Genomic DNA, 15210 nt, shown 5'->3' with positions numbered 1-15210 from the left:
TCGGAAACAATGCTCCCCATTCGGCCGTCTCAATCGCAATATTTGTGAAATAAAGTAAAGTAAACACTATTGTTTATTGTGTACAATATTTATTAATCAAATATATCAAAATATATCGATGACGATGTCCAAAAAGACGTTATAACTTTAACATCAGTCATAACCATATATGGTTTGCCTAGATTGTGTGTCCTAGATTGTGTGTGCCTAAAACGTGTGTGGTTCTGCGGGTCTGCAGCTGGATATTATTGGATGTTTTCAGGAAATAAGTAGTAGGCTCTGCCATTTTAACTAATTAATGGCTTTTTGGTATAATAAAGGGACATTTCACCCATAAAAGTAAAACTTAATCATTTACTCACCGTAAAATGTTTCCAAACCTTTTATTCTGTTGAACACTAAAGAAAATTAAAAAAAAAAAAACTAAGAACCTCCTGTAACCACTGACATCCATTTTAGAAAAAATAATAAATAAATAAAAAATACCATAGTCAATGGCTCATGTACTACCATCAATTTCTTCAAAATATTAAAGAAAGTCAAACAGGTTTGAAAAAAGTGAAGGTGTAATGACATAATTTTTTTATTTAACTACAGTAGATAAAGTAAACTATATTTTATTAATATAGTTTATATATACATGTATATAAACTACAATTTATATATTCAAATTTTCTCTAAAGTTATACAGTTTAACACACGCAAATCTATTTCATAACTTCCAGGGATGGGAAGTATTTAGGCCTATATGTATTTCAAATACATATTTAAAATACAAAATTGTATTTTGTAATTTGTATTTGATAGGGCTGATGAAAATGGCTTAATATTTTATATCAAAATACTTTAGTGTCTTGTATTTTTGATTTTTTGTATTTTTAAAATTCTGTAAAACACTTGACTTTTGTAAGAAATCTACATCAATCTACTTCATATAAATGCACACTCTGATTGGTGCTTTGGATGTTATTGACACTTCCATTAAAAAAAAAAAAAAGAATTAAAAAAATCTTAGGAGAAAGATATACTGAACACATTATAATAGTTGCTGATGCCAATTTTTTGTCGTTAAAACAAACTGCATAAAAATAAGTCCTAAAGTTCCTACAATACCTTATTGGCTGTTTCAAATGTCAGTAGTTGATCAGCTGGTCTGTATAGTTAATGAAGAGGGAGAATGTAAGCCTTAAGGTGTTACAGCATATGAACACAAATATATAATAATCAAACCCCCCTAAAGCAGTTTTTACATTGAGTAATGCACAGTTCAATAGCAAAAAAAAAAAAAAAAAATAGATTTCTGAAAAATTCTGTAAAAAAAAAAAAAAAAAAAAATATATATATATATATATATATATATATATATATATATATATATATATATATATATATATATATATATATATATATATATATATATATAATTAACGCTTTATTTAACACCCTTTAAAATATTGAGAGGCTGAATAATCATTGTACAGAGATTATGGCAATTTTACTGGCCACATTTGCTATCAAACAATATTTACTGCTCTAAGTCAGTTTAATGGTGAAGTGGTTGATCAAATAGGTCTCATTGATGGAAGATTTTTGTAAAGAAATGGCATGCTCTTTGTAAAAGTATTTAGTAGTATTTTTAAAATAAAAAATACAGTATTTTATTTGGATAAATTTGTGACTGCTGTATTTTGTAGTTTATTTTGATAAATGTAAAATTGAGGTATTTAGTACTTTATTATTAAATACATTTCAATGTACTTTTGCCCAAACCTGATTACTTCAGAACAATTGGAATAGTTTACAAGTCCTAAGTCAGTATTTACCATCTATCTCTATATTCACATTATAGGCAATATATGCAACATCAAACAGAGATTCTTTTAATCCTCTTACTTGGTTTTCCACCAAAGGCTGAGAAATGACAACAAACTTGTCATTTTGCTTATAATTCGACATGACAAAGACCATTATTTTTAGGTTGATAGACTACCAAAAAACATAACCTACAATGCATACCTTTAGTAGACAGACACTTCCTTTGAGTTTCAGTTTTTCTCACAGTGACCTCTCATCAAAGAATCTCAAACTGAGCTCTTTGTTGGCTTGTTCGGTTAATTATGTATAGGGTGTGTTGCTCTCCTTATAAAAATGTACATCTTCCATACGGCAGTATAGGGTGGGAAGAGAGCTTTGTTTTATTCTTGTGAGCTGTGAAATGTTTAAAATGTTAAAAGTTTTCAGTTTTACTGTATCTTAAACTTGTAAGTGCATTAGTACTTTCAAAAGGACGCCAACCTGGACAGGTTTTAGCTCTATTTATGAGAGTGTATTTCTTAACAATATGAATTAATATTTTAATATTTATTATTTACAACAGATAAAAATATATAAGTTCAAAATGTCAAGCAAAAACTACATTGTGATTTAACTAGGCCTAATTCTTTGCTTTAATGTGCATTTCCCATTTTCATAAAATAACAAGGAGGATTTTATTTATTTATTTTTTAAAATTGAGCCAAATATTCATTTACGATTCAGGTATTTTTAAAAGAATGAGACTTGCTTCCGTAGCACTAGTACATGTTGCTAAAGCGCTACTTCAGTTCAACAAGCTCAACATCAGTTTGTGCACTGCAGACCATAAAGATTTGCTAAATCCTCCTGAATCCTAAATCAGAATTATCACTTGAACATTAACATTTATTTTACATAAGGTGTTGTTTGTTTAGTGTAACATCAGGTCTGTAAATAAACCATTTACACCAACTAAGTTTTTTAATTTTGTCTTACAACATAAATCACAGTCTGTCTTTTTGTGTATTAGCCTACTCGCTGTTAGAAATATGGATTAACACAGAGCATAGTTGTTATAATTGTTATACTGCCCCCAGCGGCTTAAACATGTTTTTTTTTCACTGTACGTTGGTTCATTTCATGTAGATTCTTGATTTTCAGTCTAACAAAATAGAAAGTGACAACAGAATGAGATGTTAATACAGGAGTTTTTGAAAACAAAAATAATCTCTTAATTTTAGTTTACAACTAACGTGTTTCTGCTCAATTGAAACTGTTTACAGCATAATTCACTGAGACTCACCTAGACAAGCAAGCTACAAGTAGTTTAGCTACTAAGTTACATTGTTTTCAGTACCTTGGCAATAGCCCAGCTATTTGCTTTTCTAATAGCTTGCGACTTTTTCAAGTAAATATACAGACTATAGCTTGACAACAGCTACATTCTATTTTTTGAACCAGCAATGGTGTAAAGCAGCGTCATATTACTAAGGGGTGGACTGATCTGGGGGCCCTAAGCAATTCCAGGTTTGGGGCCCTAGTTTTGAAAATCAATCAATTAATTAATCAATCAATATATATATATATGTATAATTAGTATATATAAACTATGTATCTTTATATAACTATGTACAGTAAATTAGCCATTTTTGTGATTAGTTTTCAATATTTGTATGTGCAGTATGGAAGGAACAGCCCACTATTCATGCTTTGAAAAGAAATAATAATATTGAATTACTAATGGTTATAGAAAGATTTTACAACATAGGATATAAAATGTAATAAAAAGAGCTATGCAATTAATAGGCTTCTTGGCATTAGTCGGGGCCCTCTAATTCCCCAGGCTTACCTCGCTTATCGGTTAAATCTGCCCCTGACTACAATATACAGTATATGGATTTACCGTACATTCATTCTTTCTTTGTTTATTTCTTACATGATATTTTTAAGAAACAACAGTTATAAAACAATCTGTAAAGTGTTTTTACAGTTGGCAATTAAGCTCAAGTGAGAAACTTTTGCGAGGGCTATTTGTACTAAATAGCATTTGTACCAAAATGTAGCATATGTCACTTTTGGAAAATGCTATCTTGTACTTAATCCAAGTTACCTCTTTTGTACTCTTAAAGTTTGAGAAATGTGAAAACTATGTATATTATTAAGCTTTGACATCATAATTTTATTGCCAAATGCCAAGTACCAAATCTCTCCAATATTTCTGGATGCACTTGGATTTCCAAGCTGAGACTGCATATTCTACGTAAAATGAATGTTTTTCCACATTTTTGTGAATGCTACATGCTTCAATTTAGCTAGCTACTTTAGTAACTTCCCACATAACAAAATTTCTCTGGCCCAGCTTTGGCAACACACTATCAGGTTTTGGCCTAGATGCCGCAATGAATTACAGTACATGACTGGACCAAGTTTGGCTTCCAGACAAGGGCCAAAAATGAACAAAATCTGGATTAAGTCACACCATTAACTCATAACTGCGCCTGTACTGGGCCAGATATGTTGGTGTGTCTCGATTGCAACGATAAACCCATGAAGCATTGCGCTTTAGGCATGCTTTTTCTCAAATCGACCTGATTGGTAGAATTTCTTTCCTACCCTACAATTATTTTAATGTATTTTTATGACAGGCCTAACTTACGTGGCCCACAAATCAATTTTAACATCTGGCCCAAAGCTTGTGTGCCGCCTTAAAGACGGTGCCACCTCTGCCAAACCCTTACCATATTTGGGCAGCATGCTGTATGCCAGTGCCGGATGAATGCCTGCTGTGCCAGCTTTATGCCAAATCTGGGCCAGAATTCTTTGCTACCTGGGATGTAGTTTGGCTAGCTACAATTATTTTGTAGTGTAGTTTGAAAGTAGCTCAGTTTTACAGATGATCAAGCATCAAGTAAATATATCTTCATATCAAGCTACAGCTTCTGATCAGCTGTCTGAACAAAGGCACACAAAGAAATCAAGATTATTAATTATTATGATTATTAATACATGAATACTTATACCCCCCCCCCCCCCAACTCACTTTAATTCTGATGACAGTGAGAATTAAAATTGACAAGTGAATTTAAATTTGTATTTTGTGAAAAAGACAGAAATACATAGGCTAAATCTTCAGAACAACAGGTGGGTGAGGGAATGAGCTTTAATGTTTTGGTGAACTATCTCTTTAAGGCATATGTTCCATGTAGGCCTAGGTCTAATTTTACAATTCCAGTTAAGATTTTGACCTTGTTTTTTGGGTGATTTATTTAGGTTGAGCTTCATGCTGTAATGTAAACTACTTGAGCTTTGATTACATATTGCGTCCAGCAGGTGACGCAATTGCTCAAATGTTTTTCAAATCTACCTACAGTACGGCCTTGAGCAATGGTCTTTGTGGGGGCGCAATGAATAATATCAAATAAATAACAATAACTAACATCCTTGAAATTAGAATGAAAGCATTTGACATAATAGGTCGTTACTCTATCTGGTAATATGTTTAACCCATCAAATTTCACTCCATATTACTAAAATAAATTATTTAAATCATCCAGTAAATGACAAATCATGAAAAAAATGATTAGTTTAGCATCGAGGTGAATTTCAAAGGAAATGTGCATCTGCATTTTAAGCTCGATACTTAAGTGTTTAATCATATTTAAAAGAAATCCTCTGGGCTTTTGGGAAGGAAAGCAATAAATCTATTCTTGGATCCATTCCCCACGTTCCCTACACAGAATCTCTTGTGGGCTGTAGGAATTATGATTTAATGGCCTGTAGAGACATATCTGTAAGATATCAATCCAAATGTGGCAAGCCTATTTAACATTTAATCTGTAAGTGAGATATCAAAAGCCGTTTTGTTGTTGTATGTACAAAATTCCATCTGTGAGAACTCTCAGAAATAAAATATAAAAACTGTCACTAGCTATGTTTGCATCCAAAAATGCTAATTAAATTTATGTGCAATACTGTATTATTGCATAAAATCAGCGTTTCCATCGAACGGGTCAAAGCGGGCAAAATCGTCACTTACTGATTAATTAGCACCAAATATCAGTAGTAAAAACAGAATTTGCTGTGATAGGAGAAGCTTCAATTTAATAAATGACTTGCGCCTCAGAAGACCTAACATGTCCTAACATGCAGTGAACGCGCGTGGGCATTTGAAGGCATGAGATGCGGAGCACAGAAGCTCTTGATTCTGCAGGTCATCAATAATATAATAACACTAATACTGAAGTTGTTAGGGCATTTTAGAATGACCAAAACAACATTTCAGATGCTTTACAATGTGCTCCGCCTGCTGGTTTGTCCATTCACACACATTTGTATCATAACAAAATCACATGACTTTTTTAATGCACATGCTGGAATTTGTTTTGTAGAAGTGTTTCCATCATAGTTTATGCACATCTTTTCTTATGGAATAAAGTTTATCTCAGTTATTTTCAAAATTTATGCTCATCTTGGCGCTTCCAACAACCGTTTTTTTTATCTACATCAAAATAGGTGGATGGAAACGTAGCTACTGAAGTGATATACTTTCAAAAGGGCACTTTACTTAAAGGTGCATTTTAGTACTCAAAGGATCCATATTGGTACCATAATGGTACATATAAGTAATGTTTGTGTGTGCTTTTGTGTAACAAGAGCAGTTTCTAACTACTTAGGAAAGTTTAATTAACTTTTGTGAGAGATTTTATTTCCCAACCATAACAAAATGTACTTGTGCTACTATAGCTATTTCATTGGAATGTACCAATCATTTTAATGTCAGACAGTATTTTACACATATTTGTATTTTTCCTTTATTTTGCTGACCAACACTCACAATCTGTTCTTGTGAAAGCTGGTGCTCGAGCACAACCAGGTAGCAAAGAATTCTGCTCAAGATTTGCCATTTCAAGAGTTCACACTTAGATAATGCTTGACTATTTAAGCTAGTTTGGCATGCTGTCCCGGGAGAGAACCCTGAGCTCGCTGATAGATGAGCCCAAGGCTCCCGCCTGGTCAATAAGCATTTGGAGGGATATGAGATCAGGTAGTTCTCGATAGCTTCCCAAATTAGATCACTAGTTGTGCTAGTTTGTAGTAAGTGTTTGTGACTAACTTTTGTTGCATAGTTTTTGAGTGTGGGAGGAAACCGGAGTACCCGGAGAAAACCCACGCGAACACGGGGAGAACATGCAAACTCCGCACAGAGAGTATCGGTTGGCTCAGCTAGTGTTGAACCAATGACCTCCTTGCTGTGGGGCAACAGTGCTAGCCACCAAGCCACCGTGTCGCCCAAACTGAGGAGGAGGGAGAAGGGATGGATGGGGGGGGGTTTCCAAAACGAAGATGAGGATTGAAGTTTAGGCTGGATATTTATATTGAATTTAGAGTGATCCGATTGGCTAGTTAGTGATTAGTGATAGGGATCAGCTGTAGTCAATCCTATCACGTGCTCCTCTCGAAATTAGTTTGAGAAACTTCACTTCAAGAGTTCACACTTAGATAATGCTTGACTATTTAAGCTAGTTTGGCATGCTGTCCCGGGAGAGAACCCTGAGCTCGGTGATAGATGAGCCCAAGGCTCCCGCCTGGTCAATAAGCATTTGGAGGGATATGAGATCAGGTAGTTCTCGATAGCTTCCCATAAATGCTATTGTGTCGGGACAGCAGCCGCGTATTCAAAGAACGCCCCCCCAAAAGCTAGAAATTGCTATATCCGGCTGCTGGATATAGTGGTTTGAGGAGAAAGAGAGAAATGAAAAGGTAGAGGAGATGTGGGCTCTGTAAGAGCCCAGACGTGAAAAGAGGAAACTATCTCCGATGGAGATAATATATAAATGAACAACATAGGTAAAGTGCTATGCTGGAGGGTGGGCAGTGTCATGACTCGTGCTCGTAGTCACAGCTCGAAAGTTGAGCTATCAAAGCAGGTTCAAGCAGGAGTCGGAAAAAGAATTTTTGGGCAGTGAAGGCTCCGACTATGAAAAATGGGGGTTTAAGCTCTAGGACCGCCTTTGCAGTAGCTAGAGCTTAGGGGTGACAGCATTATAAAATAATGTATATGTCCGCATGCACGGGTACATGCGGGTATAGATACATAACATATATAGGCATATAACCATGCACATATGCACTCGTGCCATGAGCATGCACATGTACACATGCACGCACACATACGCACACACACACACACACACACACACACACACACACATACATACAAATACACGCACATACACACGTACGCACATATATGCACACATATGCACACATATAAGAACACTTAGTAGTCACAGCTCAGGAAGCTGAGCTATCAAAGGCTAGTTCTAGCAGAAGTCGGAAAAGGGGAATTTGGGCAATGAAGACTCCTACTGGTTGGAAAAATAGATGTTTAAGCTCTGGAACAGTCCCTGTGGTTGCCAGAACTTAGGGGTGACAGCACTATGAAATAAAATATATGTCTGCGTACATGAGTGCACGCAGGCATATCAATATATATTTTATTCATATAGGCACATATTAATGTATATGCACACATGCCGTGTACATTCCTCATATGTGCGTATATGAACAGGCAAAGCAATATAAAATAAAAAGATCTAGGGCTCAAGGAGAGGGGGCAGTGACGTGACTCGTGCTCGTAGTCACAGCTCGGGAAGTTGAGCTATCAAAGGCTGGTTCTAGCAGGAGTCGGGAAAATGGGAATTTGGGCAATGAAGACTCCTACTAGAGGGAAAAAGGGGTTTTAAGCTCTGAGACCGCTCCTGTGGCGGCCAGAGCTTAGGGGTGGCAGCACTATGTATAAATGTATATGTCCATGTACGTGGGTGCACGTGGGCATATAATTATGTTGTTCATATAGGCATATATATACACGTGCCATGTGCACTCTTCATATATGCGTATATAAACAGTCAAAACAAATATATAAAATAAACAAAAGACCTAGGGCCGGAGGAGGGGGGCAGTGACGTGACTCGTGCTCGTAGTCACAGCTCGGGAAGTTGAGCTATCAAAGACTGGTTCTAGCAGGAGTCGGGAAAAGGGGAATTTGGGCAATGAAGACTCCTACTAGAGGGAAAAGGGGGTTTTAAGCTCTGGGACTGCTAATGCGGTGACCAGAGCTTAGGGGTGGCAGCACTGTGTATAAATGTATATGCCCATGTACGTGGGTGCACGTGGGCATATAATTATGTTGTTCATATAGGCATATATATATACGTGCCATGTGCACTCTTCATATATGCGTATATAAACAGTCGAAACAAATATAAGATAAACAAAAGAGCTAGGGCCGGAGGCGGGGGGCAGTGACGTGACTCGTGCTCGTAGTCACAGCTCGGGAAGTTGAGCTATCAAAGGCTGGTTCTAGCAGGAGTCTGGAAGGTAGGGAGGGATTAGAAGACTCCTGTGAACAATGTTAGGAAGGGTTGGGGCGGGGGGGGGGGGGGTCAGTACAGCAGACATGAGTTATAGGCTAACATGATGACTCCTTCTGAAAAGGGTCTTCTGGGCTTCTTTAAGATAACTCCGGCGGAGGCAGATGTATGACTTAAATGGATCTGACGACCACCTTCCTGGAGCCTGGATGTGATGTTGTGGTAGTCCTTTATATGCTGGCTGTCATATGATTCTGGTGCAAAGCTCCTAGAAATGCATGCTGGTGGAAATCGACAAGAGAGAATATCAGCTGAGCTTCCCTGAGGTGGTATTATTCTCCTGTGGTGTAAAAATGCTAAGAGAGTTTGGACTGGGTGTGAGGGAGGGTATATCAAACTGTATGCATGATGTCCTTTGCAAAATTGATCTATTTTGCTTGCTTAATAAGAAAGATGGTATTTCTTCATCCTGCCAAGTTGGTTCAGATATGGTGAGGTGATTGTGGGATTAGATGTTAGTTTAGAATATCTCAGAACTAAAAGGCTAGTGTAAATATGGCATCAAGGGTATGGGCTAAGTGAGTGGAAATGTATACTTTGTGTAGAGTATAGTTGTATTTGGAATGTATATAGAATATAATGGGTTGGATGAGGGTCAGATTCCGCAGCCAAATTTCATGGTTTCTGAAATGAGAAATGAGAGAATCAGATAAAGATTACAACATGGTGCATGTACAACAGACATAATAAATTGTTTTAGCTGATATCCATGTGAGGCATCTTATTAAGGGTGTGGACAACTGTAAATGGATGCGCCTTTTGTTAACGCATGGTCCGATAGCTGGTTGTCGCGATGTGCAAGGATGGTAGAGGTGGGCATTCGTCCCCCCGCATGATGGCAGATGGATGGAGAGCTGAGGATATGTGGTGTGGCTTGTCTGGTTGTCCTGAAAGTATCTATTGAAGATCCATCTGTCAAATATCCTCCTTCTATAGCAGCCAAGCAAGAAGTTTGTTTTCTTTGCCATTTTACATCTAACTGACTTGCCATTATAAGTTTACGTATGACACTTTGTATATCAACACGTGAGTATCACGTATGACACTTTGTATATCAACACGTGTGCTGAACACATTCCAGCAAACAAGCTGTAAATGTTATGGATCTGTGGACAGGCAGGAGGATTGTGAGGCAAATGTCTTGGTTAAATTCATTGATCACGCTAGTCTTGTTATTCAAAAGATTTATAAATGTTTAGTCTAAATGTTTGGCTGTAGTTATTTTGCAAAGTTTTCCTTTAGGGCATGCATACTATGTACGTTACCACATGTGCACCGCTAGAAGGCGAGGGTTCAGATTCCATGCAGCATTCATTGAGGAGGCACTTTAAAGTGGAAGGTTTGATGATGTTGTTGATGAATTGTTGTTGTTTTGAATTAGTAGTAGTTTATGTTATTGCTATAGATTGTGAATCGTAGATTTTATCTTGTAGTGGATTGTAGCTTCTGGCTTGTAGCTTGTGGTGGCTTGTAGCGGCTTGTAGCGACTTGTAGCATGTGGTGGCTAATAGCTTGTAGCTTGTGGTGGCTAGTAGCTTGTAGTGGATTGTAGCTTCTGGCTTGTAGCATGTGGTGGCTAGTAGCTTGTGGTGGCTAGTAGCTTGTAGTGGCTTGTAGCTTGTAGGCTGCTGATAAGCGGAGCGAAGCAGAGCGGTTTCCAAAACGAAGATGAGGATTGAAGTTTAGGCTGGATATTTATATTGAATTTAGAGTGATCCGATTGGCTAGTTAGTGATTAGTGATAGGGATCAGCTGTAGTCAATCCTATCACGTGCTCCTCTCGAAATTAGTTTGAGAAACTTCACAAAGCTGACACAGAAGGCATTTATCTGCCACTGGCATTCAGCATGTGGGCCAAACATGGCCCGGGTTTGGCAGAGGTGGCACCATCTTTATTGCGGCACACAATACTAATGTCGAATGTAGTGTTTGTCCCAGATGTAAGTTTGGCCTATCTTGACCCCCAGTTAAAATACATTTTTATTATTTTTGAATAAAGAAAAAAAAATTCTACTAATCAAATCATTTCGAGAAAAAAGTGCAAAGCTTTGTGGGTTTATCGATTTTATTGCAATTGCACCAACATATCTGGCCCAGTTCAGGCCCAGTTATGGGTTATTAATTTGGCTGAGACTTGGCCCAGTCATGTACAGTAATTCACTGTGGCATGTGGGCCAAGCAAAAGCAGATTGCGTGGGCCAGAGCTGGGCCAGAGAAATTTTGCAAATGCTACCACTGCATTTGCTTCTCCACTGATAAAGTTTTGCTGCTTTCTGCATTTCTCCGATTGGAAATGAACTAGATGTGACTGCTGCATCCTGAAATGGCCATTAGGAGAACATTATTTCCTCACGCACATGAACCCTGTTGGACAGAAACCAAATTAAAGACGTGTATCACAAGAACACATCGCATCCCACCTAAAATGTTTCAATGCCCCACCAGCAGTCTTGTATGATGTGAAGACTTCAACTCTCATTTCACACTCGGTCATGGCATCATCAAACTACACCTTTGCTTGTTTTCAAGATGCACCATCTAGCAGCAAAATCATAACATTCTACTTTCAATAGTTTGCGGCCTTGATGTGTTTTTCCTTTTACCAATTACATTTTAGACAAAAACTGCTGTAAGAGGCCGTTCACTTGCAAGTTTGTTATTTCAAATGAAGATGAGCAGCATGCATGCATAAAAAGGAGGCAACACAGCTGTGACACACTTTTTCCAGGTGCCTATACCAGAGTGAGTTAAAAACATAGACACTTTTCACAATGTTGCAAGTGCACTGCGAGTCATGTGACAAGATCTAACCAATCAGCTTCAAACTTTGTATTAATTATACACATTTAAGTAATAACCATAGACTGTAAAAGATATGGATGTAGTATCCGTGACGTCACACGTTGGTTTCTGAAGAGCGCAAATAAATCTACAAGTAGGAGTCGAAAACTGTCGTCATTTTTTGCCGACTGGGGGTAACCAAAAAAGGGCAAGAGGCGGAGCTACAGATGCCTGCTAGCATTTTACTCAGACAGGCTTTTCATTGGGAGCAAAGCTTAATACTTCATTACCTGCTACTCGTTTGTGTTCTGATCACCCGTGCTTGGTTGTCTACTATATCAATAAAGTGTTTAATCTTTTAAACACACTGTTGTAATACATTGAGCCTCTAAGCATTGTTCTTATGACTTTTTTGACCACAGCAAAAAACACTGTACTGTAATGCATTACTTTTCAATGTGTCACTCCTGTTGAGAAAAAAGGCATGCGTTTTTTTTCATTATTATTGTCTCTTTTGTTCTTTATTAGAAACATGTGTTGCCTATCTGAGAGTGATACAGCTTGCATAGTAATGAAGCATTTTTGCAGAGGTTGAAGTTTTCCGCCTGCTGACTGGAAAAGCACATCAACATCTGAAAATAACTTTAAGTTCTCACTTAGCTTTTCTGTTGAAGCAAAGATGCTTTTAATGTTGTGTGGAGAATTTGTAGAAAAGAGGAAGTATGTTTGGGTGCAGGCACCAGAGGACTGCAGAATGATTGACATATGACGAATTACACTAAAACCCCCATCTTTTCATATCAGCTCTGTATAAATGCTGGAGCCAGGGAAATGTAGGATTGTTGCAAACCTTCTAAATGTAATTCTTGTACTGCGTTGGTGTAATGTGACCCAGAGCTTGGTCAAATTATTCATTTGTCTCCAATAAACTACAAATAATTTTGACATTGAAGAAAATCCTCTCCTGACCTTTTTTTATTGAACACATATGGAATTGGTTAGATATTCTAACACTCCCTACACTGTATAGCTAATAGTAGCCAATATCTAAAATAAGTTGCATGAACACAATGTTCAAACAGCTTACCACAATCCAAACAGTGTCTACTGGGTTTGTCTGCTCTACCTTCAGTTGACAGAAAAAAAGATCAGAATCTTAGGGAACAAGTAGGAGTTTCTGCATAATTGTCTGTCAGCCAATCACAGCTCTGCTGTTCACTCGCCTGATCATGATTTGAGATATCATTTTTAGCATGTGCACAATTATGACCTAGAGTAACACTAGGAGCAAAACATGGACTGTGCCTTGCATCAATTATTCAGAACGAGTGTGACTTGTGTGTTTTCTTTCTTTTTTTTCTTTTTTGACTATCGGAACAATAAACAATACCCTGACATAACATTGCAATTTTAGCTGCCACATTGCCAGCATGTATATAAAGAGTTGGCAGCACAATGAAGTTCCTTGGGCCAAATCATATAAACCTTAACGATAGATAATGAGAAATAATGAGAAAACGCCCCCGTTTTTTTTACTTCCAAACAGTATGCTAAAGTCATATTTCTGTCAACAGGGTTGTTCGGTTCATGAAGTGTTCAGCTCTAGAGTTTTATCTGATGTGTGTGGGAGCAATGACTGGAGGAATCTGACAGCACAGACGCTGCTATGTTTGCGCTCATTAACTCCGCTATTGTATCCACTGATCCACGTGCTGCTCCCCACGTCCGTCTCGCTGTCTCAGATGAAGTATTTGTGTCTGGAGATTACCTAAATCTATACTGATAGCGTTAGTCGTTTTCCTTTTTAATACTTTTGATGTGTGTCTTTTTGATGTATTAATTGTTTGTTTACATTTACATTGTTACATTGACTTTTTTCTTGTGCTTTTTTGGAAAATTGACGATGGGCCATTGAATTATTCGAAAATAATGCACACCGGATTTGCATCATGGCCACTACATTATATCGGTATGCATTATCCATTCATTCATTCATTCATTTTCTTGTCGGCTTAGTACCTTTATTAATCCGGGGTCGCCACAGCGGAATGAACCGCCAACTTATCCAGCAAGTTTTTACGCAGCGGATGCCCTTCCAGCCACAACTCATCTCTGGGAAACATCCACACACACATTCACACACACACACTCATACACAATGGACAATTTAGCCTACCCAATTGACCTGTACCGCATGTCTTTGGACTGTGGGGGAAACCGGAGCACCCAGAGGAAACCCACGCGAAGGCAGGGAGAACATGCAAACTCCACACAGAAACGCCAACTGAGCCGAGGATAGAACCAGCGACCCAGCGACCTTCTTGCTGTGAGGCAACAGCACGCCACTGCCTCGCCTCGGTATGCATTATTATTTAATAATACTATGGACAGGTGTGAATTATTCTGCTTATGCTATGATTACCATGTTGACACGGTGGCGCAGTGGATATCAATGTCACCTCACAGCAAGAAGGTCGCTCGTTTGAGCCCCAGTTGGGTCAGTTGAATTTTCTGTGTGCAGTTTGCATGTTCTCTGCATGTTTGGGTGGGGTCTAAGGAAATTTGCTGTAGGTTGACTGGGCAAGCTAAATTGTTTGTAGTGTACAGGTATATGAATATGTTCTGGTCCTTCAGATTAGGGGTTGAGTGCTGGGCTAACAACTTATAAATTTATTACGTTTTTGTGACGAAATGTTACGAAACACCAATATGGTGCGGCTAAATATCAACTTCGCTATACAGTAAATAGCCCTGGAAGTAAGTAAGCAAGGAAACTATGGCAAAGACTATAGAATACACAGGACATGTCACTCGTATTGTTTTGAATGGGGAAAAGTGTCAATTTGGCCAATGAAGCTCCACCTACTAGTACAGGAGCCAATCATCAATTGACATAGAAGGGTCTCTGGAGGAAAAGCTGAGATCAGACGTGTGCTTTTACAACACTTTATGTGCTCAACAAACACACTGGAATCTCAGCAAATACTTGCTTCACAGAAATAAGAAATATATCCAAATAAAGCTTGACATCTCTACTTTTAAATGGACAAACTACACTTCAAAACGAAGTACAATCCATCCTGTCTAACGCACATCACATGACAGCAGCTGCTCCTTAAACGCTCACAAACTTGTAAACAAAGAGTCGCTGGCTTTTCTGGAGGATATTCGCCATTAAGAACAGGTTGTGGATTACTTC

This window comes from Danio rerio, chromosome 22, assembly GCF_052040795.2.
Source record: "Danio rerio strain M-AB ecotype USA chromosome 22, GRCz13ab, whole genome shotgun sequence".
Classification (NCBI taxonomy): Eukaryota; Metazoa; Chordata; class Actinopteri; order Cypriniformes; family Danionidae; genus Danio; species Danio rerio.
This window is presented reverse-complemented; position numbering follows the sequence as displayed.